This window comes from Pinus tabuliformis, chromosome 5_2 (genome assembly GCF_031772625.1).
Source record: "Pinus tabuliformis cultivar Carrire ecotype Pingquan chromosome 5_2, CPIR1, whole genome shotgun sequence".
Classification (NCBI taxonomy): domain Eukaryota; kingdom Viridiplantae; phylum Streptophyta; class Pinopsida; order Pinales; family Pinaceae; genus Pinus; species Pinus tabuliformis.
Genome location: NC_142306.1, coordinates 463046386 through 463073686, shown reverse-complemented (window position 1 = coordinate 463073686; position 27301 = coordinate 463046386). Strand labels below are relative to the sequence as shown.

The window sequence follows — 27301 nt, the reverse complement described above, 5'->3', positions numbered from 1 at the left end:
AGTTGATCAATCAACAAACAGAGGGAAATGACCCTGTCTGATAAGCACCGATCACTGGAGATGAAACCTAGTATCTCAATGAGTAACATAAAAGTTTGGCCAAATTTACAGTTATGGTTACTTTAGAGCTTCTCCCAAACCTTAGATTGAGGGGCCAAGTACTCTCGTGAAGACGAGCACCTTCCAAAAAACTAAATATAAAGTAGATCCATCTCTGTTAGGTACCAGGGCAGCCCACCCTAGTCACCTTGTGTATGTCCCTAAAAGTTTGGCCACTAAGAATACCTTAGATCACAGACAACACCAGGGGGGACATAGTTGCAGACAACATGCTGTGTGGGCAGGATACCTGAGTCCCCGACTTAGCTCCAACATCCTCGAAGGGATCCCTAATACACAGAATACCCAAACGAGTTGTAAGAGAAGGTGGGCTACCTTCACTTACATTTTGATGTTGTCTCATACTTAGCTCTACTTTTACTGGAGTGGCCCCGGTAGTAAGAGTGCAAAAGGAATTTTCTCTCTTTTAATGACACTAGTTTGGTGTTCGATTTTGGGCAATTTACTCACATTGCCTATCCAAAGATCCTAGCCTGAACTAATGTTTGTTTGCTCAATAAAGAGTTACTGATTGATTTTAGGTAAATTTTTTGTGTACTCTTTCATTGTCTTCGGTAGGGGAGTTGACGTATGAAATGTGATGAGACTCTGACTCAAAAATAATGCACAAGACAATGCTTTAGAAAATTTTCAATTCGATGAAAACAAGTTGTATTCTACAGGTGAGATTTTTTCACATATTCATATTCTTTCCATGAATCTTAGTCATTTAACACATGCATAACCAATGAACTTCTTTCCAATGTTTTCTTAACAACTTCTTGAAACAAAAAATAGAGCATATTTTAACTAGCTAAACAGAAGGGTGAATAAAAATGTGGATCTTTCTTTCATAAAAAATGTTTTTAGGAAAGAAAAACAAAACTTATTTCCCAAAAATAAACTTTTAGGACACCCATATTGCTGACAAAATGCAGTAACATATCCTCTTTCAGTCCATGAATAGGTTTCCTATCCCTTTGGTTTGCAGACACAACTGGGAAATCAAGTTATTGAGAGACTAACGCTCTGTAACAGTGGCCACAAAGAGTTAATAAGCCAACTAATGTTGTCTATGTGCAGACACAATGCTATATAAAGCACTGTGTAGTCTGCTAACCTGCGTTAGTGTGGGAAAATAGTAAAAAATAGGGCTTCTTAGATCAGATTCAGTGATGAATATATGTAGGCAAGATGCAGCAAGGTTTTTGGTGGGTCAGAAAGGGAATGCAAAAGTATAGGGAGCTCTTAGAAGGAGGAGAAAACTGAGAAGAGTCCGGGTAAACCAGGAACTAGATGTATAGTCCCTAGTGGAGTCGCCAATTCTACTATAGGATAAAATGCACGGTGTATGGAGAATGAAGATACCCTCAAAGGTCTTCCTAGGACATTCGATGGACTGTAAGATTATCTGCAACCGTCACAAAGTTACATGCATGTTCATAAACAATAACTAACTATCAAAGTAGGAGAAGTAGATTACCTCAAGCCTCTGTGTAGATTTGTTGGAGAGCACAATGCAGCTAGGTGCAAGTCCCCTAAGCCAGCTCCAGATCAAGTCCTGCACATAGAAGAGACAAGCATAATCACAGCATACAACTCTGATAACTAATACATGAATACGTAAAAGAACATCTAGTTACACATAACTAAGCTACTCATGCTAAAAGATATTGGACAAACAATTGAATGAATGATAGTACCAATACCATGGAGTAGACAGTACAACTACAGTTCTATATTAATGTTGGAAGAATGATTAAAACCATCTATTGTATCAGCCTTCCTTTACCCCTCCAGCTTCTCTCTCTCTCTATCCCTTCTTTCCAACTTCTTATGATTTGAGACAATGCTCAACAATCAAATATGCTATCCTTTCAAATGCTATGACCCCTATCACCATAGCCCTAGCTTTGCTTATGTAGCAATTGAGTTAGGGTTGCCAAGTTCCTCCTTGAGTTCCTTAGGGTAAAAGCAATGAAGTTGCCATGGTTTTCAGCTCTTTCCCATTTGCCTCCTTCATTAGGATTATAAATCCTCTAAATAGGTCGAATTTGGATGTTTCCTTGCTTTTCTTGAGTATTTTTAGGAACAAATATCTAGATATTTATGACTCAATTCATTCCTTTGACCATTAGAACTTCACTAGGATTCACTAACGTTGTTTCCATACTAGCAGCTTGAGTTAGTAGGGTCACTAAAGCACCCTTAGGCTTGCAGAGAAGCTTTATAAAGCAAGTTGTTAGTGCATAGCCAGTGTTAGTGTGGAAACAAGGCATGTGATTTTGGTCTTTGCTTCAACTATCATGTCTTTCCCCTCTGAACTAATGAGGGGTTCCTTTTGTTGTATAAAAATATGTCAGTTTATCCTAACATGATCAAGATCTTTCAACTGAAGGAACCTTTATCCCTTCATCGATTCAGGATTTTTTTCCCTGCCCGCGCTTTTACCAATTTCCCATTATTGCAATACGGTTGTCATTTGACTCGTAACCCTCCCTCACCCAAGGGGCATGGGGGAAAAGCCTTATATGAGTTCTACTCTATTATTTGGCCGAGTCGATGCTTACTCCTCATGTCAACAATAAAACTCTAGAGTTCATTTGTGTTGATCAATTACCCGAGTCCCAGCATGGACTCCCTCAAGAAGTACTATACTTAGGTCATCTCGCATGGTTACTTGTGTACATTAGTGCGTCATTCATTTTTGTGAAGTGTGGTTTTATGTGTTAGTTTTCAAACAAATTTCCTGTTTACTATGATTTTCTTGCTTTGCAGATGTCTACGACTCCCCACATTGGTTTCGCTGATGGTGCTTGTCGTGGTACCCGAAACCTATCATCCGTGATATGGGCTATTTATGACCCTAACGATGAGTTGATTGACCTTCAAGGTATATGTCGAGGTTGCACAACTAACAACATTGTTGAATACAGTGCGGTCATCGAACTATTGTTAGAAGCCATTGCTCTTGACATTAGAGAGTTGGTTGTCAACCTGGATTCACAGCTTGTCATCCTTCAACTCAACGGGAAATATTCCATCAGAAACCCTCAAATATTGAGAATGTATCTCCATATTCGTCTATTGGAAATACATTTTGATTACATTACATATCATCGTATTCCTAGACGCATGAATACATTGACAGATGCATTAGCTAATTATGTGTTGGATAGACATTTACAAAACATGTGAAAAGATAAAACAAACCATTTGTACCATAGTACGTAATAAAATACAACATATATATATATATATATATATATATATATATATATATATATATATATATATATATATATATATATGGTGATAATGTTTGATACATCAGAACCCCCAAAAAAATATGTGTGTCCAAAATAACATCGGCAGCTTTCAGGCCCTATTGGAAAGACATTTTGATTACATTACATATCATCGTATCCCTAGACGCATGAATACATTGACAGATGCATTAGCTAATTATGTGTTGGATAGACATTTACAAAACATGTGAAAAGATAAAACAAAACATTTGTACCATAGTAGGTAATAAAATACAACATCTATATATATGGTGATAATGTTTGATACATCAGAACCCCCCAAAAAATATCTGTGTCCAAAATAACATCGGCAGCTTGTGGGCCTCATATATATGTGGCATGCAGGCCTCAAAAAATGTAAGTGCTAGACCTAGGAACTAATCAGCATGGTGATCGTGGTAGCATGATACATCTCGTGCAACATGAGTCAATAATCAGCAGATTTGATATGAGACTCCCACCATGTATCTCTGGTACTGACGAGGAATGTCTCCTACCCGAGCATACTCCAAGATACCACGAGTCAACCCTTCAAGGTTCCTCATGATCTCCTCCTCGTTGTCACTCCCCTCCTGATAAGGAGCAACAACATCAATCAGGGGGGACTCGCCTGGCTATTGGGGACGTCCTAGCAGGCTGCTTTGTTCCAACATCTACATTAACAAGAGAAATGTTATAAACACATATATACCAAAACAATTAAAAAATCTCAAAATTAAAAGATTGATTTTTTACCTTCATCTTCAAAATCCTCTCCATTTGGTAAGGGCATGTCTGGATCACCACAGAAGTCAGTGCCACTGTATGTCCAGTCCTCCACATCCATCTTCTATTGTCATAGCCATGAAAGGAATTCCAATTTGGACGACATGTGCTAACCCCCAGTGATCTTGGGCATCAAATGACTCTAGCGGGCCATCCACGGATTGCGTGGCATAGGAGGATCTACCTCAGTCAACTAGTAATGGAACAGTGGCACCCATTCCAAGAAGGTCACGAGCATAGATCTGAAGAAAACTTGCTTCAGATTCCCTGCCTTAGCTTTGGACAGCTAGCGCTTTATGTTGTTCTTCATGGCCTCTGCTGAGTTGGAGATTGTAGGTGTTGCGCAGTCAATAGCATATAGGAACTTTGACTTGTTGGTTTCATGTTTTGCTTGGGACCCTACCACTCTATTGATAGTCAACATAAACACTCTCAGTATCAGATCTCGAACACTAGAAATCTCAATCTTCCCACTCTTTGATTTCAGGGCCTTGGAGCAGTGTTCAACAAGCAATGAAGATATGCTTGCCCCAAATGGTCATGACTAGTACAAGTTGACTGGTTTCCCTCTTCATGACAATCCAGTGATGAAATATATATCTGAAGTTTCCAACTCCATCTCCTAGTCACCAATGAAAAATATTTCCCAATTTATGTCCCAAAGACTAATCAAGTAGCGAAGCAACTCGGGTTGGGCCCGCATCCCTAGCGTAAGAAAGAATTTGAGGAGCCCACAAGCTGTCAAAGCTTCCAGGAAATTTGGATCGTTTAGTGCCTGGGTGTCCACATCCTCATGTTCCCATTCTTTCCAGTCCACCATTTTCGGTGATTCTTTCCTGCAAAAGCCATTAATTTGAGTCAACAATCATGCTTGGCCCATACATTTTAAGTTTTAATGGTGATTTTTTTAGGAAATAGGGTTTTTCCCTATTCACGGTATTAGCACGCCTGTTTTAAAAATTGTTGCGCCGATGGCATGACAAGATTTGTTAATCACCTTCGACCAGTGCGATTCTGCACCCGAAAGTCACGCCGACCGAGGGTGAAAATGTTTTTGAAAAACCCCCTCAAAAAACCAAAAAAATGGTTAAAAATAGGAATAAAGGACATGAAAATGAAGCTCAGGTCTTTGGCACTTACCAGTAATTAGCGGCTTGGTGAATGACCACCTAGATCTCCCGCAATTTGGTCCAGAACAATTAGGGAAAAAGTGAGTAAAAGGTTTTCACGGCAAGTTAAAATGGTAAATGGTAAAAATATATTTAATTTTCTCCTTTTTATTCACTTTTCACGAAAATATCTGGTTTTTGTAAATATTTTAACCTATTTTACCTCAAGAACTGGATAATACATTTTACCTTTTTGTGTAGTGACAGGTGATGGATGTTCAACGATGATGACGAGTCACATTTCAGCTCTTTTCTTGACTCGTTAAGCTCATATGAAAGATTGCCACGTATTTTTCCCTTTTGACTCGTAAAAGAGAATAAAATTGGGGGTCTACTTTCAAGCTCTTTTCCGACCCTTTAAAAGCGAAAATATGGTCGAGCCCTTGTCGTTTCAAACATGTTAATGGATGCAAAACATCTTGTGTCCAGTATAAGTTTACCCCTTTTTTAGGTTGGGAGGCACTATTTACGAAAAGGGTACTCCTTGACTGAAATGGTCAAGTGGTTCACTCAAGTATCGTTTTCTACCTTTTCAGGCTCGAGAGACACCAATGTACAAAAAGGGACCATGTGGATTTTTCTTTTAGATGTCTTTTTGAAAGTCTCTAAGCATGAAAAAGATACCGAGTTACACCTTTGTTGAACTTGTTAAAATATCAAATGACATCAGATTCATCACCATGACGAACATGAGCTTCTCCTTCCTAGGGCTCATTAAACTTACTAGGTCGGATTCATTCGAAGGATGAAATTACAATGTAAGCATATGCTATCCCCTTCAAGCTTGCGATTAAAAAATAATTGGGGTACCTGCCAAAAATGGTGGGGGGAAATTTGGAAATCTAATCAGTTGTGTCAGCATCTCGCTCTTGAACATGAAACTTTCTGCTTCGTGTCAGGTTGGGATATCCTCCTTTGAATCGTTGACATTCCTAGATCGGGCCGTTCATTTTTTTCCTTTCATTTTATCTCTACCATGTCGTCATGACCACCGATCCTATGGATCTACAAGCTGCCAAACTTCCAGTTGTGTTGCCGATATGTTTAAGGGTTTTCCTTCGGCAGTTACCCTTACCTCTGATTCTCTGTATATCCAAAATCATTTTGCATCCCTTCGTCTAGTGTTAATGATGTGGGAAACATTATGTCCCTCCTTTGACATGGTTGTTTCCCATCGACTTCAGCTGTTTATCTAGGAAGTTGATCGAGAGACTCCCTTCTAGTACCTTAGAGATTGCATGCCCTAATGGTAAGTTCTTCGCACTCGATGACAAGTTCACATCATTGGATTTCGATTCGAGTGATTTCACAGGTGTTCAACTTTAGTTCCTCTATTCACATTTTATGGTTTGTAATGATAGTACCTTCGGGACTATTATCATTATTCGTGGTTTCTCTCATGCTTGTTATTAAAGGTTTACATCATTGACTGGTAATCAAGTGACTTTCTAGCATGTTCGACATCAACACATCTATTCACATTTTAGAATATGTACTTTGATCGGGTCGTGTTGGAGCGCAAGACCCTAGACTCAGATCACAAAAGTACAGGTTTCGAAGTGATGTTACGTGATTATGTTGGTATACATGTCTCTTTCAGATGGATGGTTGCGACCATACCTTGGTTTCACTATGATCCTCTTTGACGGATGGCTATGCCCATACCTGGATCCAGTTACATGATCATTCTCTGCATGGCTACTTCCATGCCATGATTCATGTATCATTTGACAAATTTCTCAATTATGTATATATATCTATACTTGCTTGCAGGTTTTCCGACAGTGGACTACGGTTCCCCACACTGATTCATAAAGTATTTCATCCCTCACTCTAGTTCGGCCTTCACGCTTTAGGGGGCATCAGTTACACGAAATTTTTTCACTATCCTTGTACTCCCCATTTCTTGATCCTAGAGGACCTCTATAGTGAACCCCACATGCTTTCCTTTCATGAAGAAACCCTCATTGTGTCCCTCTTCATGAGTAGATCAATTCCTCTTTGCACTATTTCCCCTGAAACTTCTGTTTTGCCCAGTTTACAAGACCGATGCTAAATCCCCTTTTCTTCATCATGCCAATATGCAGGGATTAGCACTATCCCTAGTGCCGACTAGAGCGACTAAGTTGTGTTCCAATCACACCAGTCCTATTATGGAAAGTTTTTAAATTAAGAGCCAAAGCTTCCAGCTCTAGAAGCTTCGTAACAAAAGTTTGGTAAATGGTTTGGCTGGATGGGGTCGAGGATGTCAGTTTGGGCTCCTTTGCCCTATAATGATGGAACTACCTCAAGGGATAAGACCTTATCCCATGAGAAGAGGATCCATCTCCCATCCATTCATCTTATATAAACCTCCCTTGTTCCCAAGCACAAGCTAGTGTTAATGTTAGGTGTGCTAGTGCTATTTTGGTTTGGAGTAAACAATAACCTATTCATAGTTGTATCTCTCTATTTGTGTGAGGGAAAAGTGTGATTTGGTTTGGAGTGAAGCCTAAAGGGAAGAGCCTTAAAACTATTGTTGTTGAGGCCATCATGGGATGCTAGCAGAAGTGTGTGGGAACTTGGTCTTGTTAGAGGAGAACAACAACGTCAAGACAATGGTTGTAATTTATTCTTGATTCAATATAGATGAAACTATCGATTAATTTCCTACATGATTTGTCATCTTACATATTCATGGCTTAATGTTTCTTGACTTTGTAAGTAGGTCGAATTACAATTTGTGTTGCGCATGGAATCCCCCCATAGCATGTTTTGGGGCTCAAAGTCCAAGTTTTGGTCAAATATGTTGTAAGACTCTGCGAATTGCGAGCGCGGAGTGCGAAATGTACATTGAGTCATAGGGTTGTCCACCCTAAGTTTTGTAATGTAATGTAGTGTCATGTTGGCCTACCCATGGTCCGCGGACCATGGGATTGTATAAATAGAACGAGGCTCTAAGTTGTAAAGATAATTAGAGATAGATGGGCATGGATGAAGTCTAGAAGATAGAGGATAGAGAAGAAGTGTAAGTGTCTTGGGTCGTAGTAGTAGGAAGAGGCTCTGCAGCTGAGTGCGCGGACCCCTACAGCTGAGTGGACAGGGCGAAGCTGAGTCTATAACCTAAGAGGAAGAATAATAAAGAGAAGTTTGATTCTAAATACTGTGTATATATTTTTGTATGATTTTCTATGCATGTGTATTGTTTTGTTTATCACGCGCACTTATATGAATACTAAACACTATTAAGTATAATTGGGCTTATATAGATAAGTTAAGGAATTGGATAATCTTAAGTTAATAATAAGGAACTTGGGTAATAACATGGATCGTGCCTCGAACAAGGCTATGTAAAGGTAGCATTGCAGGCTACAAGGTACTGATAGTTGCACATAGCGACGTGTGCGTAGGGTCAAACCGCAGACCACCGAAAACCATTAGACATCTCTAGGGTGCGGAAACCTAGTTCCAGCACCCTCCCATACTACTTCAGGTGAGACCTCAGTCTGTGCTCCGTGGACTGGTGTTGAAAGGGCCAGTAGTACGAGGATTTGTTTGGCTAAATCATCTTTGAACCTGGGTGAGGCCCTACAAGCCAACAAATGGTTCCATTGCTAGGACCGGGATCTGCATAATGGATGTCTGATGACGTGTCACTTGAATTCAACAAAAAAATAAATTGAAGGGTGGTTGGACAAGAAGATTCATGAGTTCGCAGCACAGGAAAACAAGAACCCCCGAGTATCTAAGGAATAGTGGTTCGATCGCTACTTATATATGGAAATCCATGAAATTTTCTTTGCATCCTTTCTTTCTAAGCTATATGAGTGGATTGCAAAGTTAGCGGATAGTCAGGGAAGGGGTAGGCTCAATGAACCAATCGTTTGGACTGTGGAATTAGTGCACAGACTAGAAGCATTAGGAGATAATATCGCACAAGCTATGGAGCAATGGCTCAATCAAATTATAGGGGGATTTATCACTAAGTTCATGGTAGATACAACCATCAGCTACAGTGAGGTGGAGCGACATTTCCTCAAAGGACAGTGAGGTAAGTATATTAAATCTTTGAACACTTGGATTAAGATGCTATTGGGTGAAAAGCGGGTTATGTGAATAGATTAATGTTTAGGACTATGTGAAGTGGGAAGATCTATAAAAGTAGAAGTAGTGAAGAATTACAAACCAGTCCCTTAATTTCACCCTCATGGGAAAACAAGAAAGAGCTCATGAAAGTTTCTCTAAGAAGCATGGTCAGTTTGATAAGGTAGCGAACTCCACGCTTACCACCTCCACCTACACTGCCACCCGTCTCACCCTCCTCACCTCCATCTCCACTCACCCCACCTACGCCACAACCATAGTTCAGTATGGCAAGTGCGATCAAACTATCGGTATTTAGAGGAGTAAGGAATGAAGATCCAGACCAATTCTAGTTCATGGTAAGGGCAGTATTGGAAGCACAAGGAGTTGTGGATGACAATATCAAGAAGGCTACACTGGTAAGCGCATTGTAGGATCGTGCATTAACATGGTACATTAAGCATTCTAATGACCATCTGAATGCAGGAATCACAAAAATCTAGACCTCTCTGAATAGGGAATTTAGCAAGCCAAAGTCAGAGACACAATCAATTATTGGGTTTAAGGAGATCACGATGCTCCTGGGCAAGACCCCCTACGATCTGGACCAAAGACTGAACAGTATGATTCGTGAGGCCAATATGACTTTAATGGATGGACAACGTCGTGCATGGTTTATAGTGTCACTATCACTGCATTTAAAGATGGCATTATCGCAACAAAAGCTTTCCACCTAGGTAGAAACTTTGGAGATGGAAATGAGATTGCACGAGACTCCTATACAAGACCCTAGTCTAGGAGTCCAACAAATGCATGCGCAACTCTAAATCTGTGTCTGGAGATGTAGAGTTTGAAACATGATAGGACAACTCGACCAGAGGTGCGCAAGGAGGTATGGTGCATAAAATGCAAAGGCCAGGGGAATGACAAGGATCATTGTCCAGTGTTCGTGAATTACTTGGCAGGAGGAGGGCCGATGCCATTAAGACCTGAGGCATAAGCAATACCAAGCATAGTGACCGCACTATGGTGCACGATTTGTCAGATAGGAGGAAAACACATTGTGAATAATTGTCATCTATTGCAGAAGTATACGCAGACGTCCAAGCAATTATTTTGTAATTTCTATAGGTCGATAGGCCACGATGAGCGCACCTGCAGAAGTTGCGAAATAATGATGGATCAAACTGCTTCCTACAGGATGCAGACTGAAATGCGAGCCCTCGACCCAAATGCAGGAAATACGTGTGCTAGGTTTCAGGGGCGCAGAGGAGGTCAAGGTGGAATGGGATCAGGAAGGGGTTGCAGACAACTAATTTGTTACAATTGCAGAGGGCTAGGGCACTATGCCTGCGATTTTACAAACCTAACGAGGACATCATGTTTGTACTGTACTCAGTTTGATCATGAGGCTGAAGACTGCCCTACATTGATAGCAAGGCTGCGTGAAAAAGGGGTACTCCAGCCTCCTCCGACTCAGAATTTACAGATGATGAGGTCTGAGCCCCGCTAAGAAGAACCAAATGTAAACATGATGCTCAGGAGTGGTATGACCACTAGCGATGATGAAGGTAAGCAGTCAGAAGAAAGTGCATGGATTTGCAAGGCTCCTATAAAGGAACCCAAATTTGATTTAGAACGTGCGAAGGAGACATTCATGGAAGCTAAGATGAGCTTCACGAATGCCTCCACTTCAGGTAGTAAGGATCAATTAGAACTAGGGATGGATCCTTCAATGCTCACCACCTTTCTAGAGACATGCATGAAACTGTTGCATGATAACAAGGCATTAAAATGACTAAAGGAACTTATCACTAGGTGCGTGGTGTTAGGAGAACCGTGTGTGGTCAGGAAACTTGGAAAGCATGCATTTTGTGCAAGAAGGGAAATGAGGTTGACTGCGCAAATTGGCGAGTATGAAATGGGTCAGGTAATCCTGAATCTTGAATTGGACCTGAATGTATTGCTTAAACAAACATGGGAATGCATGGGCAGACCCGTGCTACAATGGTATCCTATTTAGTTACCAATGGCGAACCAATAGAAGATCTTGCCCATGGGAAGAATGCAAGGGGTAACGATGGATATTGAAGGTGTGAGTGCACAGGAATATTTCCAAGTGATAGAGATTGTCGATGACAGCAATCCCTATCCCGCACTACTAGGAATATACTGTGCCACCAATATGAACGGAGTCATCAATCTAAAGAAGCACAAAATGAGTTTTGAGAAAAAGTCACTACGCGTGGTAGTACCGCTAGATCCAGCCGAAGGAGTGCGATACATCGAAACTGGTGCATGATGATGATAGTGACAATGATCTCGATTGCATCTACAAGATAACTGCATGAGAGCAGGATTGGGTGAATCTGACTACAGATAGAAGGATTTCATGGGAGCATGAAAGCTCCTGCGCTTCAAATTTAAACAAAGAAGTAGAGCGCTGGCAGAGTCGGCTGCACAAAGTAACAACACTTAATTGCAACATGATGGTTAGATCACTGCACTGCATGACAATAGAGGCAAGGGATCTACCTACATATGATGGGTTGACAACAGTGGATGATCTCCTGAACAAATTTGAAAGCGTGGTACTAGAACAACAATAGTTTGATGCTCTGAAATGGGCACTACGCGCAATGCCTACAAGATGGTGGGGTACACATCAATGGAGTTTTGAGGACTGGTGCGGATGTAAGAGGATGATGTGCCTACAGTTTTGAAAACCCCAACTAAAGATGAGAGCCAATTACCAGGGGTAGAACAACTTGTGTGCCCACCTTTCCCAATGTTTACAGACGTATGACATGCAGCCCGCACAAGCGCATAGTGCTCCTAGAATAGAGAATCGGAACAAAACGCAGTAGTAGGAAAGGTGAAATGCACCAAAGACTATCCATGGAGAAGCATTCGACAGGGTGTGCGAAGTGCTGAACAGGGTTCACCAAGTGAAATGCACTGACTTGGACCTATGCATACCAGTGGTTCGATGGGCCTATAGGACCATGTACAAAACCCTAATCGTGAAAATGATTCTAAGGTTAAGGAATAGGGTAGGGACTATAATTTCAGAGGGGCATGCAATGATGAATCCACACATAATAGCACCTGCAGGTGTGACAGTGCGCGAAGCCCAGGATGAAGACATCACACAGTTACATGAGGTAGAACACATAAGGCTTTAGGAAGCCATTCTGCAAGGGAACCTTAAACATCACGAACTTGAAAAGGACCGGGTAGGACTAAGGAAGAAAAGAATTTTGATGGATGCAGAGGTCAAGAGGTTGGAAAACGAGATCAAGCAAGCATGTCTTGTTGATAAACCAAGGATGGAAAGGCAAGGTGCGGATGATCATACTAATGAGTTAGAAGACTATCATAGAGAATTTATGAGTCTTCTCCCATAGCTAAGACTGCATCTCACCAAATGCAGTAACCAAGGGAGCACACTACATACGATAGAGTGCGCAGCACCAACTTTCGCGAGGGCAATTGGGGGTTTTTCGCGGACTATCCTGAGGGGCGAAATGGAGCCCCACATGGGTGGTGCGACCACCAGACTAGCCGTAGGAAGAACAATCTCAGTGCTCCAGATAGTTGAAAGAGAGCGTGGGACCATAAATGAGTCTGATTGGGAGCTACATGATAAGTGAGGTGTGCGCAGAGTCAGCATGTCATAAGGTTCACACCCACGCATGGAGGGCTGCGCTGCCACGCGGTTAGGTTGCGAAGTGACCGTTGGTGTCACCGTTCATGACATTTAGGACAACAGTTATGGGAAAGATTTTAGAAAATCTGCCACCAAGAAAGCACTGATGGCCCGAAATTAGGGGGAATGGTCGAATTTGAATTCAAAGGGTGCTATAAAACTCCAGGGGCTAGCCACGGGACAACACTTATTCTCTTGAGACTTGAGCGGTTGAATAGAGCACAAAGTGTTGAGCGTCGAGCGATATTTGAGCCCCTAAGTTCATGAAAGATCGCATACAGTACAGGTAAGATGACGGATACCAGGGTAGGTTTGGGTTTGAAGAAGGAAACACCGGTAAGGCTGCACTGACCCATATGGTACATGATGTTCTTGAAGATACTAGGGTCACGCCAGAAATCCCGAAATCCCCTCAGATGCCGAGACTAAAAAAAGATAAGCAGACAATGGGACCAGTCCGCATGTCCCAAAGGAATCCATGGTTCGGTAAGCTATCAATGGAGGAAAAGTGCAAGGCCGTCACCATTCAGTCAGATGAAGAGGAGGTGGACTTACAAGCTCTGATTGCCGAGGTAGAGGAAGAAGAAGACGTGGAGGCAGACATCCAACCAATGCTCTCTGCAGCAAAATTACCCGAGTATGTCCCTCCATGAAAAGGGAAAGCTAAGGTACCAAGGGATCTGGATGCAACAAAGAGTACACTCCAGACCCCGTTCCTCACGAATGGAATTACCTTTGAGGGTCCACTCCTAGAATGTGTGCCCACCCTAAAATTTGAATACTGGGACCTCGTGGATAGTGAGAAGTTCCCACACTCAAAGACAGAGAGCCTAATGAAATAGAGTAAGGAGGGGCCGGTGATCACATTACAACCACAAAAATGGCTACATGGTGTGGATAAGGTCGGGTTGCTTCATCTGCTATGGATACCACACTTTCAGCTTGCGCCCATCACCATTTTTGTCATCAAGTAGCTACTTTGCCTGGTGCATGATGGGTACTTATGGCTAGAGGAGCCTATTCCCATCATGATGGATCTCATCCACAGAATTTCTCGGCCTTCCTGTAAGGGAAAGGACCCCATGATGATAGCAGTAAAAAGTGGTGATTTGGCTCTCATGGAAGCCATGAAGAAAACATATAATCTCGAGATGAAAAAGAGGGGTTACGCCATCATAAGTATCAAGGATAAAGGGGTGTGCATAGCCACCCAACTATAGGCCGGTAAGGTAATGAGAAAATGTCACAGAAATGAAGTACCAGCATTGGCAGTTGCATTGGCCGAACAATGCATGGAGGGGGTATAGTTCAACTGGGTTGAGTTCCTCTGCGAAGAATTTTTGCTCAACTGCAAGGAAGCCCAAGAGAAGGGTAAGACCTTCCACTACATGTGATTGCTCTTGTGAATCTTGCTGGTAGTTGGAGAACTGTCGGAGGATAGTCAGTGCCCAAGCATGGAGCATGATTTACCAAAGGCAGCGAAGTACACTTCACTCTGGGCTACCAAGGACGCGAAGTGGATTCGTGATAGAAAGATTTTCTAGGTGCTCATGGAGGCGAGCATCCGGATGTGGATTAATAGGAGGCCAAACCTGTCCCCCACAGTGAACAACAATCTGTAGTGTTTTGTAGACTTCAAGGTGGACATGCATAATATTTACATCAAGGCGTGAAAGGATCTGACTTAATAGTGGAAAAAGCTCCCATTCATAGCCACTAATGATGCAATCAGTGTTAGAGTCATGGCCTCCCGAGTGGTGCACCCCAGATTTAGCGGAGCTAGAGAAGACAATAGCATAGAAGAGGAAGGAGGATGCCAAGTTGCACGTCACCCAACTGGCCGAGAAAAGGAGCAACGAAAAAGTGGCAGTCGAGGTCAGGGTATCCCGTGAAGTGGCATAGGTAGCCACAGAGCAAAATAAGGTCGTCGAAGCAACAACAACAAACCAGACAGTAGAGGCCGCAACAACGCAGGCAGAGGAGGGCTAGGAAGGGTTTGCAGGAAAGGAGGCAGAGGACATAGACATTGCAGAAGAGGGCACGGATCTAGGAACCACTTCCACCCAACTCAAACGACAGCATGTCCCAGAAATATCGGGTCCACAGAAAAAGGTCAAGGCCTCAAAGTTGGTGTTTGGTCAATTTAGTGTGATCTAAATTGCTATTTATAATGTCAACCCGAGGTTCGTAAACTGGCGAAGTGAAGTGTACTATATGTACTAGATAACCATTTCCTTAGTCTTTTGTCATTTTTAGTTTTTTTTTTAAGTTTGTTTTTGGATTTATCTTTCCCTAATGTGAGATGATGAAAAGGTGATAAAGCAAGTGAAATATGGATGATTATGGTGATCTCTAAGTGGTTTTTCAAAACTTAAAAGAAAGAAAGCCTTAAAATAAATACAATGAAATCAATTCTTAAAAAGAAATAAAGACATCAAACAATGAACTAATGACATCGGCCCAGTATCTTTGTTGCTGAATGAAAATGAAAGTGAAATCTACACTAAATTCAGTTAAAAGTAAGAACAACTAATCCACACTATTTCAACTCTTCAACTCAATCTTCCTTGTGAAAAGATATCATGAGATTTTAAGCAATGTGAAATCTAAAAGAAGTTAAACTGCATAAAAGAAACTAATCACACTACTTTAACTTTCTTGACCTTTTGCCTTTCAGCTTAATTTACCCTGTGAGAAATAGTCATGAACAAGTCAAGCAATGTGAGATCTAAAGCAACCTAAATCAAGCTATAATGATTGATATTCTGGTTCCCAATAAAGTTATTTGATTATAGAAAGAAACCGTTAACAGATGAATAGCATGATATCTAAGAGCAGAAAATAAATGTGCAACTTAAGGAAATGACAGTACTGGAAATCAAACTTCAGAAAACAAGAGCCAGCGACAAAGGCAAGATGATCTCGTATGCCAATAGTTATAAAAAGAAAAGATGAAGAATTTCCCTGGGCTGCCTAAGAAAACCTGCAGAAAACACTGATCAGTTGTAACCATAAAAGAGCAGCAATGAAAATGTAAATCAACAGAAATAAAAAAGATTTGTTATGTACAGCTAATATACATGATGAAATAAAACGCAACATTTAAATGACAACTGTACAGCTAATATACATGAACAGGAAAAAAATAATGCAAGAGTTAAAGGACAACTGTACAAGGTTTCAGTGAGCAGGGGCCCTCTGCCACTTCAACCGATTCAACGAACAACTGCAAGCTTAAGTTTAAACCAATCTTCTCATTTATTAAACAGCAACGTAAAAGTGCAGTGGGGAAAATACAACAACTTCGGATTACATTACCAAAAGATTAACTTTTACAGCGTTCATGGACGCGTTATTTATAAGGAAAGAAAGCTAAACAGATTAACTAAATCTACGCTATTAACCATGCTGCCAGAGACACGTAAATCCTCTTCAGCCCGGATCTAGGTAACTGTCATCATGTTTATTAAATCTGAGAGGTATGGTTGTTGGATTCACGCTATCAGGATGTCTTCGTGGCTAAGGACTGTGCCATGTAGCTTCACGTGCTCAAAAACAGAGCTACGCAGAGCCGTGCCACCGCCGAACACTTCCGTTGACTATCCTTTGCCCCTTGTTTGACCGCGGGCTTTTATGGCCATGCTGGATGATCTGGAGGGACACGTTCCATGTCCTTGACTCCTGTAACTTGCCCATGTGGCTCATTTCTTCAGAGGACACCTGTAGCATGGTGTTTGACAAAATGGCTGCGGAATCCTGTGCTGGCTGCAGGAACCTGGGTCGGCTGCGGAAACCTGTGTCGGCTGCGGAAACTGAGAAGCTTCCGCAGCTGTCTGACCAAAATTCTAAACCAAACAACAGTCATCAGCGTAGTTAGAAAACCATGTGAAAAGCTCTTTTTTAAACTAAAATACAATTATTTAATCAACTTGGTGGATAAAATGAGTGGAAAAAGAAGGCTGAGAGGGTGTATAGGAAGGTGCAGGTTCGAGGCTCAACAATTGGCCATTGACCTGATCACATTGACTGAAGGAGACCTCTATGACATTGGTGAGACAGTTCGCGATGTCACCAAGGAAGTGCTCAAAGAAGTTATGATGGAGCAGACTATGTTGGGGGCCGTGAGGGCACAGTTGCAGGAACTACAGGTGTGACCCACAAAGGAAGGAACCTTTTCCACTTACGTCACAGCAGGTACATCAGCAGGAAAACAAATGCTACGTGCAAGGATGGCTAATACCTTAGTGTTACCAGAAGGAGTGCCAACAACAGAAAATGAGATCGATAGAGCTGTGGTTGGTAGGATCCAAGGACTTCACCTCAATTTGGCTGCCCTTCCACGAGAAACATTGTACCAACTATATGATGGAATAATTACAAAACTCCACACCCTGGAGGGTCACGAGATACAGGTTTTGAGTGAGCAAAAGATAAACATTGAACAACTCATCCTGCAACATGATGAACTAGTATCATGTAATCAGCGGTTGGAATAGGTGGTAGATGACGCTTGCACAGGTGTCCCGAACTGGCAATCCTAGTAGATCTACTAGCAGCAAAGCAGATCCACAGGTTGGCGACCGGCATCCACGAAGCCAGAGCAGAAATGACAAAGGTTCAACTAGAGCTGAACCTTCAAATAGCTGAGTTGCGGTTGAAGGCACAACCTTCCACTCCCTCGAAAGTTAGAGAACAGCACACTAGTGCTATCCAAATAGGGTTGGAAGAAATTAGACGTGCAGTACAAGACTATACCGGTATGTTGGAGCAAGCATTTGCAGTCCTCACATCTTTGCAGGAGGACCCCAACATACGGTGCCTAGAAACATAGGCGTGTGAACTTCAGGTGTAGTATGATAGTGTCCGAGGAACTGCACAGATAATATTCCTCACTCAACGGCTTGTGAGGATGCAGCAAGCTAAGGCACTGAAGGAGCAGGTGGATGCGACATGACAGAAAGAGGCAGTTCTCAAAGCATACATCCAGCCATGGATTGATGAGGCCTTAACCATCATGGCAGATATCAAAGGCAATCTCACACATATGCAGGGGATGTACGTGCTAAGGCAGGGAATTTCTCCTAACAAAGAGGCTTCAGAAGAGTGCATGTAGTAGGTCCAGCAAACTGCAGAGCAGTGCGTTGTGGACCTCCGAGCAGTTCAGGATCAGTTGGAGGGACTCCATGCCAAGATCGTCGTGTTGACAGAGTGACTTGAGGGTGAGTCACGATGTTTGTGTTGGGGGCATGTTGAGCATGGAATCCCCCCCACAACATGTTTTGGGGATCAGAGACCAAGTTTTGGTCAAATATGTTGTAATAATCCACGAATTGTGGGCATGGAGTGTGAAATGTACATTGAGTCATAGGGTTGTCCGCCCTAAGTTTTTTAATGTAATGTAGTGTCATGTCGGCCTATCCATGGTTCATGGACCATGGGATTGTATAAATAGAGTGAGGCTTTAAGTTGTAAATATAATTAGAGATAGATGGGCATGGATGAAGTTTAGAAGATAGTGGATACAGAAGAAGTGTAAGTCTCTTGGGTTGTAGTAGTAGGAAGAGGCTCTGTAGCTGAGTGCGCAGAGGCCTAGTAGAGTTCGCAGCTGAGTGTGTGGACCCCTGCAGCTGAGTGCACATGGAAAAGTTGAGTCTGTAACCCAAGAGGAAGAATAATCAAGAGAAGTTCGATTTTAAATATTGTGTCTCTGTTTTTGTATGATTTTCTATGCATGTATACTATTTTGTTTATCGTGCGTGTTATCACTAAAAATTCTGTTTCCAAAAATTGCTCAGACTAGCTTAAGGACAAAGTGTTTTCGCAGTGCATAAATCCTTTAGTAGTTTCGCAGCGCTACATGTTTAGGTCGTTTCGTAGCGTGCTACGAAATTGGGGATTTGTTCGAGTTTTCAGTGGAGGCCAAAATCCTAGCATGCCTATTGTACAGAGTTCTGTTTCCCTCCAGAAATGCAGATGAGAGCATCAACAGTGTTTCCAAGGAAGAAGTGCATTAAGCTTGTTTGTAGCAACACAGATTTGCTCAGTGCTCTCCCTGAGACGAATACCTTGAAGATCCTTTCCTGGGACAATCACCTTTCTCAAGTCAATGAAGCCCTTCTGATCCCAACTCAGGTTAATTATGTTGGAAAAGCAGCAAATATATATGAAGCTGGTTATCGATTAAGTGTTAGTGTATATATCATCTCCAAGTACATTGGGGATACATGGTTGGGGGATTGTGTACGTGTCAGTGATGAGTTGTTGACAAACGAAATGTGTTTGCATTTAAGTATGTGCCTCATGTTCTAATCTTTGTGTTTTGATCGGATACAAGGAACCAAACGAGATGTTGAGGTTTGGCAAACATTACTAGCTGTTCGTGCATTAGTTCTTCCACCGACAGAGGACATAGACACCTGGTTGACATTTGTTTTTCTTTGCCGGAAAAGGGGTCGTATTAGTCAAGGTCATTCCACCAGCACATTGATGCAAACGGTATTGTGACTGTATCTGCTAGAGGCAAAGCAACGAATACGTAAGCAGCTTTTATTCTTGTATGTTATACCCCATGCCATCCTCAACTAATTCAGAGCTCCGAGCCTCTGTCCTGCCATATACATATCCAGAAAGTGGCTCTGAACAATATGATTCAATGGGTCCAAATGAATATTACTATGATCCTTCTTGTTACTATGTCCCTTACTTACCTGAGCATTCTGTTTCATCTTCTCATGTAAATACTTCTGATTACAGTGGTGATTGGTATCGTAATCCTCTGCCATATCATAATCAACCGTGGTACTTGGGGATTGAAGCTTCGTCAAGCTCATATTACCCGCCTGTTACTAGCGATCTCAGTCCTTATTGTTATTTATCTCCATATGTGCAAGATCTAGTATCTTCAACCACTTGTATTATTTCTCAGGAGGATTGGTCCTTGGCTTCAACTTCCCATTCTTCAAATACCGATAACACAAGTAGCCTTGATTGTCCAATTCAGAGTGACATTTCCAATTTCTATACATGGTGTCAAAGCGAGCACACACAGGAGAAGCCGTTTGAAGACAAGGTCAATATCGCCCTTTCTGAACATGGACATCCAGATTCTGGGCAATAGACAGCAGGCAAATCGACACAAGATATCTCAACTCTCTCTTTTCAAAAAGACTTGGAGTCAAAAGTATATCGGCCTCCTTCTAGCCAACTGCAACAATCAGTTGAATTAGCGGATGCAAAATCTGGACAAACGACATCTTGTCCAGCTAATTCACAAGCGTATATTTCCACTGCCAATCCAATAAGTCTAGGCATTGATTCTCTCCTAAGTTATCATTCACCAACTTTTATTAATGATTTTCATGAATCAAGAAACCCAACAGTTTTGTCTCCACCGGCGTTTATTGAGATACTGCAGCCAATCATAGCCAATTTATTCCAGTTTTGGATATTTTATCCTCGGACTACCACCCGCCTACGCCTAAAAGACTATTTCCTTTGTCTTCAAGGGAGAATACGCCTATTGTTTCAAATGAAAAGCTTGTAAAAAGATCAGCAAGACCTATTAATTTAGGATTAAACTCACTGCTTCATCCCTCTTTAATGGATTTTACAGTTTCTGAGCGAGAGTTTTTAAAAGATTCATCAGAATATCAGAAGTTAGAGGTTTGTCAGTTACCAACTCTCTATTTCAATGAAACTGCAGCAGTTGAATGTTCTCAAGGTTTTTCTACGACAGATGATGGTTCCCCTTCAGAAAGTACAATAATAACAAACGAGTATCTTGTAAAAAAAATGGAGTTTCCTATATCAAATATTGGAGATGTATCAAAGCCTGAAATGTCCTCTATTTCTGGCAATTTAAGGAGCACTCAAAAGATTCGACATCCATGAGATTTTCTCAATCTTAACAGGTAAAGTGTTCTAAGATGATGCACAATAAGCTGCAAAACTTATTGGAGAATTTGAAACAAGATTTTAGGTCTGAACTGAAGGAAAGGGATGAAAGGATTTGTCTCTACAAGAGTCTGTGGAGTGATGCTGAAGCAACAGTGGATTCCATGTTGTTTTAGATGAAACTAAGCAAAATGGAGTTTGAAATGGAGAAGCTAAAGATGAGAAACAGAGGAACGCTGGAATTTAGCAATAGAGAGAGTGAAATTTCTGCATCTACAGATAACACACTCAAGTTGTGGGATTTTACAAAAGCCAATCCTTCTGGGTTATCCAATAATGCTTATACTCTGACCTATACTGGTCTTACCAATGAGAAGATTGTTGTGGGGTTTTCTGTCATGGATGGATATATTGCATGTGGTTCAAAGATCAATTCTGTTATTGCCTACTACAAATCTCTGCCTATGCCTATCGGATCACATAGATTTGGATTTGAAGACCCTATATCTAGTCAAGAAATGGAAGATGATAGTGGTTAGTTTGTTTCAAGTGTATGCTGGAGAAGGAAATCAAAAATAATGGTGACTGCAAATTCCACTGGCAATATTCAGTTGATAAGGATTTTGGGTTGAAGTTATGTTTTTGAAATTACACAGCAGTTTTGTAGCGTGCTACGAAACTGCTGTAGGTTTTGTTTTTGAACGCAGACATACAGTTTGATATGATGATCAGAAAATTTTCAAAGGAAATGTCTAAGGGACATTTAGGAGACAACATGAGGCTAGCATAGCCATTCAGATAATGACAAGTGTACCTTTTTGTAAAGGTGAAATGTTTTGTCTTAAGTTAAAGCTTTGATAAAGGTACTTTATGACCGGTGATTAGGGTTTGGAGAAGAGCTGCATACGAAAAGTTTTGGTTGGCACACCTGTCTACCAAGGAAGCCTCCAGCATATCAGGAGCATGGTGTTACGCTATTCTCTTGGGTTATTAAAGAATTAAAGTATCCACTGCTGCATACTCGGTGATGGGGGACCAGAACCGAAAATTTAGGGATATTTTCAGCCAATACAGAACAGATCAAAGCCTTCGGTATTCAAAGCTAGCATGGGACATTAATTGCCCATCTTATGCCATCTCATGCCATCTCATGCCATCCCAGCTGAACGAAGAGAAAGCCAGGTGTCAAAGCTGCAAGGAGGAATCAATTTATGAAGAAGATAGAGTTAGAGTTATGGTTGGTTTAGGACTCTTAAACACTACAGTTAGTTCCTTATTGAATTTATGAGTTTGTTAAAAGCAAATAGGTGTCATTAGTGGCAGTCATCGAGCTCCCCTCATGCTGGAGGAGGAAGCTCCAAGTAGTTAGAATTATGTTTCTATATATAGCTGGAAGATCTATGTAATCAGGGTTGGATGTTTTGGAGAAGTCTGTTTTTGGTTTATGTATAAACAAATTTTAGTAATGCAAATGACTGTGTTTTCTTCTCAGGATTCACAATGGATCTTCTTGTTCAAATGTGTGATGGTATTCTTTCTTTAAGGTTCTTTTATAGTTTTGTTAATGCATAATCACTCAGAACTCATGAATCATGCTCTGACTTCCTGTATGCCTTGGCAAACTGTGGTTTCAAAGTTATGTTTGAACATATAGATGTAAAGTGCCCTGATTTCTATGAAAAGATAGTGGTTTTGTTTGCTGAGATATGAGAGACTCCATAAGCCCAATGGGAATCAATTCAATGTTGTCCAGCCAGCTTATTTTTCATGTGTCTTATAAGAGTTAGCCATCTTTTCTTGTCATTAGTCAATATTCATAATCTGTGAGAGAGCCCTCTCAGACTAAGGAGGCTAAGCCTTAGTCCAAAGCCTGGTTTGAAATAGTTACACAGAATCTTGCTGATTGGCAGCCTTCAGTGCTTGATTTTGTGATAACATTTTGGTGCATCTGCTCGGAGTCGAAAGATTATTCATTCCCGAAATCAATGGTTGAACTTCTGAAGGTAGCAGGAGCTCAGATATCTTTTTGAGGCTGCAAAACTACCTTGGCGACTCCACACATAGAATAAGAAATTGGAAGGTGACTCCACTGCTAGAAGATCAGTAGCTTGATGAAGTTTCAAGATGAATTCCACTGCAAGAATGAATGCCAGGTATGCTCCTATGAATCAGTCTCATATCCCTGGTTTTCCAAATCCTATGCCAGAGGTTGATTGGTTAGATGATCTTCCAATATTTAAAGATGAAAAGAAGGACAATGCTGCTCTTCATCTGGTTAAATTCCATATGCATGTACGCAGTCTTAAGCTTCATTTCCCTGAAGATTGTCTCATGAAAATGTTTATGACCACTTTAGAAGGAAAAGCATGGTCTTGGTACAAAAGTCTAGAGAATGGTTCAATATATTCGCTTGCTAGTTTTCATAATGAATTCTGTGAAATGTATAAAGAAGGTTATCCATCCTTATTGCTGCTCAAAGATTGCTGTAGACATTCTTTAAGCCTTATTAAGTATTTAGAGGATGGTTATGATGATGATGAATTCACGGATGAAGAAATTTTAGAGGCTCTTCATAACAATGCATTACAACACCAAGGAGAAGATATAACATCCCATGAAGCACAGCATGAAGATCAGCAGGGGTTTATTTGTGAAACCCATGTTTCATCCTTTGATATTGATGGAGAGATACAACAGATTTGTTAGGCTTCAGATCATCATGAGTATGAAATCGATTGCAAACAGCAAGAAGAAGTACTGGAAGATAGTTTTTACGACCCTCAGGCAGAGGAAAAGCTTGTTCAATTTTGTAATTCCTTGCAGCAACTTACTTCAAATAATAATCATAATAGTGAGGAAAATTACATTGTTTGTGAGCATCATTCAGAAAGGCAGTTGGATAGCATATCAAATAAATTTGGTGTGGCTGAGGATAAGTTGTTTGAAGATATAGAATGTTATGAGAATCAGCAAACTAACCATGTGTTTTTTGACCCTATAGCTGAATACATGGAAAAGATTTACTGTTCAGGATTCTAGTTATATTTTCATGTTGAAGACCAGTTACACCTCATGCTGCCTTGGTTACTTCAGTATCTGATTTATTTTTGTTTCAAGCACAGCCAAAGGACTCAAATGTCAGATAAGATAAATGATTGGCTACATTGGAAATATCATGTTGCTTGAGCTACAAGTGGAGCTTGCAGCTGATAGGGTAGGTAAGTAAGATAAATGCAAATAATCTCAAGGTTGACTGAGCATTTTTTTTAGTAGATGTAGTTTTCTTTCTCCTACAGTGATCATCCAGCTAAAGCCCGAGGTGAAGGCCCAAGGAAATTAAAGAAGATGTTTGTCAAATAAATTTTATAAGGCACTGGACCTGCGAGTTCTTAGTGTACCACAAGGGCACACTATCCCAAGTGGAGCCACTGTTATCACTGAAAATTCTGTTTCCAAAAATTGCTCAGACTAGCTTAAGGACAAAGTGTTTTCGCAGCGCATAAATCCTTTAGCAGTTTCGCAGCGCTACATGTTTAGGTGGTTTCGTAGCGTGCTACGAAATTGGGGATTTGTTCGAGTTTTCAGTGGAGGCCAAAATCCTAGCATGCCTATTGTACAGAGTTCTGTTTCCCTCCAGAAATGCAGATGAGAGCAGCGACAGTGTTTTCAAGGAAGCAGTGCATTAAGCTCGTTTGTAGCAACACAGATTTGCTCAGTGCTCTCCCTGAGACGAATACCTTGAAGATCCTTTCCTGGGACAATCACCTTTCTCAAGTCAATGAAGCCCTTCTGATCCCAACTCAGGTTAATTATGTTGGAAAAGCAGCAAATATATATGAAGCTGGTTATCGACTAAGTGTTAGTGTATATATCATCTCCAAGTACATTGGGGATACATGGTTGGGGGATCGTGTACGTGTCAGTGATGAGTTTTTGACAAACGAAATGTGTTTGCATTTAAGTATGTGCCTCATGTTCTAATCTTTGTGTTTTGATCAGATACAAGGAACCAAACGAGATGTTGAGGTTTGGCAAACATTACTAGTTGTTCGTGCATTAGTTCTTCCACCGACAGAGGACATAGACACCTGGTTGACATTTGTTTTTCTTTGCCGGAAAAGGGGTCGTATTAGTCAAGGTCATTCCACCAGCACATTGATGCAAACGGTATTGTGACTGTATCTGCTAGAGGCAAAGCAACGAATACGTAAGCAGCTTTTATTCTTGTATGTTATACCCCATGCCATCCTCAACTAATTCAGAGCTCCGAGCCTCTGTCCTGCCATATACATATCCAGAAAGTGGCTCTGAACAATACGATTCAATGGGTCCAAATGAATATTACTATGATCCTTCTTGTTACTATGTCCCTTACTTACCTGAGCATTCTGTTTCATCTTCTCATGTAAATACTTCTGATTACAGTGGTGATTGGTATCGTAATCCTCTGCCATCTCATAATCAACCGTGGTACTTGGGGATTGAAGCTCCGTCAAGCTCATATTACCCGCCTGTTACTAGTGATCTCAGTCCTTATTGTTATTTATCTCCATATGTGCAAGATCCAGTATCTTCAACCACTTGTATTACTTCTCAGGAGGATTGGTCCTTGGCTTCAACTTCCCATTCTCCAAATACCGATAACACAAGTAGCCTTGATTGTCCAATTCAGAGTGACAGTTCCAATTTCTATACATGGTGTCAAAGCGAGCACACACAGGAGAAGCCGTTTGAAGACAAGGTCAATATCGCCCTTTCTGAACATGGACATCCAGATTCTGGGCAATAGACAGCAGGCAAATCGACACAAGATATCTCAACTCTCTCTTTTCAAAAAGACTTGGAGTCAAAAGTATATGGGCCTCCTTCTAGCCAACTGCAACAATCAGTTGAATTAGCGGATCCAAAATCTGGACAAACGACATCTTGTCCAGCTAATTCACAAGCGACGGCATCTTGTCCAGCTAATTCACAAGCGTATATTTCCACTGCCAATCCAATAAGTCTAGGCATTGATTCTCTCCTAAGTTATCATTCACCAACTTTTATTAATGATTTTCATGAATCAAGAAACCCAACAGTTTTGTCTCCACCGGCGTTTATTGAGATACTGCAGCCAATCATAGCCAATTTATTCCAGTTTTGGATATTTTATCCTCGGACTACCACCCGCCTACGCCTAAATGACTATTTCCTTTGTCTTCAAGGGAGAATACGCCTATTGTTTCAAATGCACAACTTGTAAAAAGATCAGCAAGACCTATTAATTTAGGATTAAACTCACTGCTTCATCCCTCTTTAATGGATTTTACAGTTTCTGAGCCAGAGTTTTTAAAAGATTCGTCAGAATATCAGAAGTTAGAGGTTTGTCAGTTACCAACTCTCTATTTCAATGAAACTGCAGCAGTTGAATGTTCTCAAGGTTTTTCTGCGACTGATGATGGTTCCCCTTCAGAAATTACAATAATAACAAACGAGTATCTTGTAAAAAAAATGGAGTTTCCTATATCAAATATTGGAGATGTATCAAAGCCTGAGATGTCCTCTATTTCTGGCAATTTAAGGAGCACTCAAAAGGTTCGACATCCATTTGATTTTCTCAATCTTAACAAGTAAAGTGTTCTGAGATGATGCACAATAAGCTGCAAAACTTCTTGGAGAATTTGAAACAAGATTTTAGGTCTGAACTGAAGGAAAGGGATGAAAGGATTTGTCTCTACAAGAGTCTGTGGAGTGATGCTGAAGCAGCAGTGGATTCCATGTTGTCTGAGATGAAACTGATCAAAATGGAGTTTGAAACGGAGAAGCTAAAAATGAGAAACAGAGGAACGCTGGAATTTAGCAATAGAGAGAGTGAAATTTCTGCATCTACAGATAACACACTCAAGTTGTGGGATTTTACAAAAGCCAATCCTTCTGGGTTATCCAATAATGCTTATACTCTGACCTATACTGGTCTTACCAATGAGAAGATTGTTGTGGGGTTTTCTGTCATGGATGGATATATTGCATGTGGTTCAAAGATCAATTCTGTTATTGCCTACTACAAATCTCTGCCTATGCCTATGGGATCACATAGATTTGGATTTGAAGACCCTATATCTAGTCAAGAAATGGAAGATGATAGTGGTTAGTTTGTTTCAAGTGTATTCTGGAGAAGGAAATAAAAAATATTGGTGACTGCAAATTCCACTGGCAATATTCAGTTGATAAGGATTTTGGGTTGAAGTTATGTTTTTGAAATTACACAGCAGTTTCGTAGCGCGCTACGAAACTGCTGTAGGTTTTGTTTTTGA

At 41.0% G+C, this 27301-nt stretch overlaps 1 pseudogene; it reads left to right on the top strand.

Moving 5' to 3' along the window:
• Nucleotides 1-21196: 21196 nt before the first annotated feature.
• On the top strand, nucleotides 21197-21544 carry LOC149159671 (protein SUPPRESSOR OF PHYA-105 1 pseudogene; annotated as a pseudogene).
• The last annotated feature ends 5757 nt before the right edge of the window (nucleotides 21545-27301 follow it).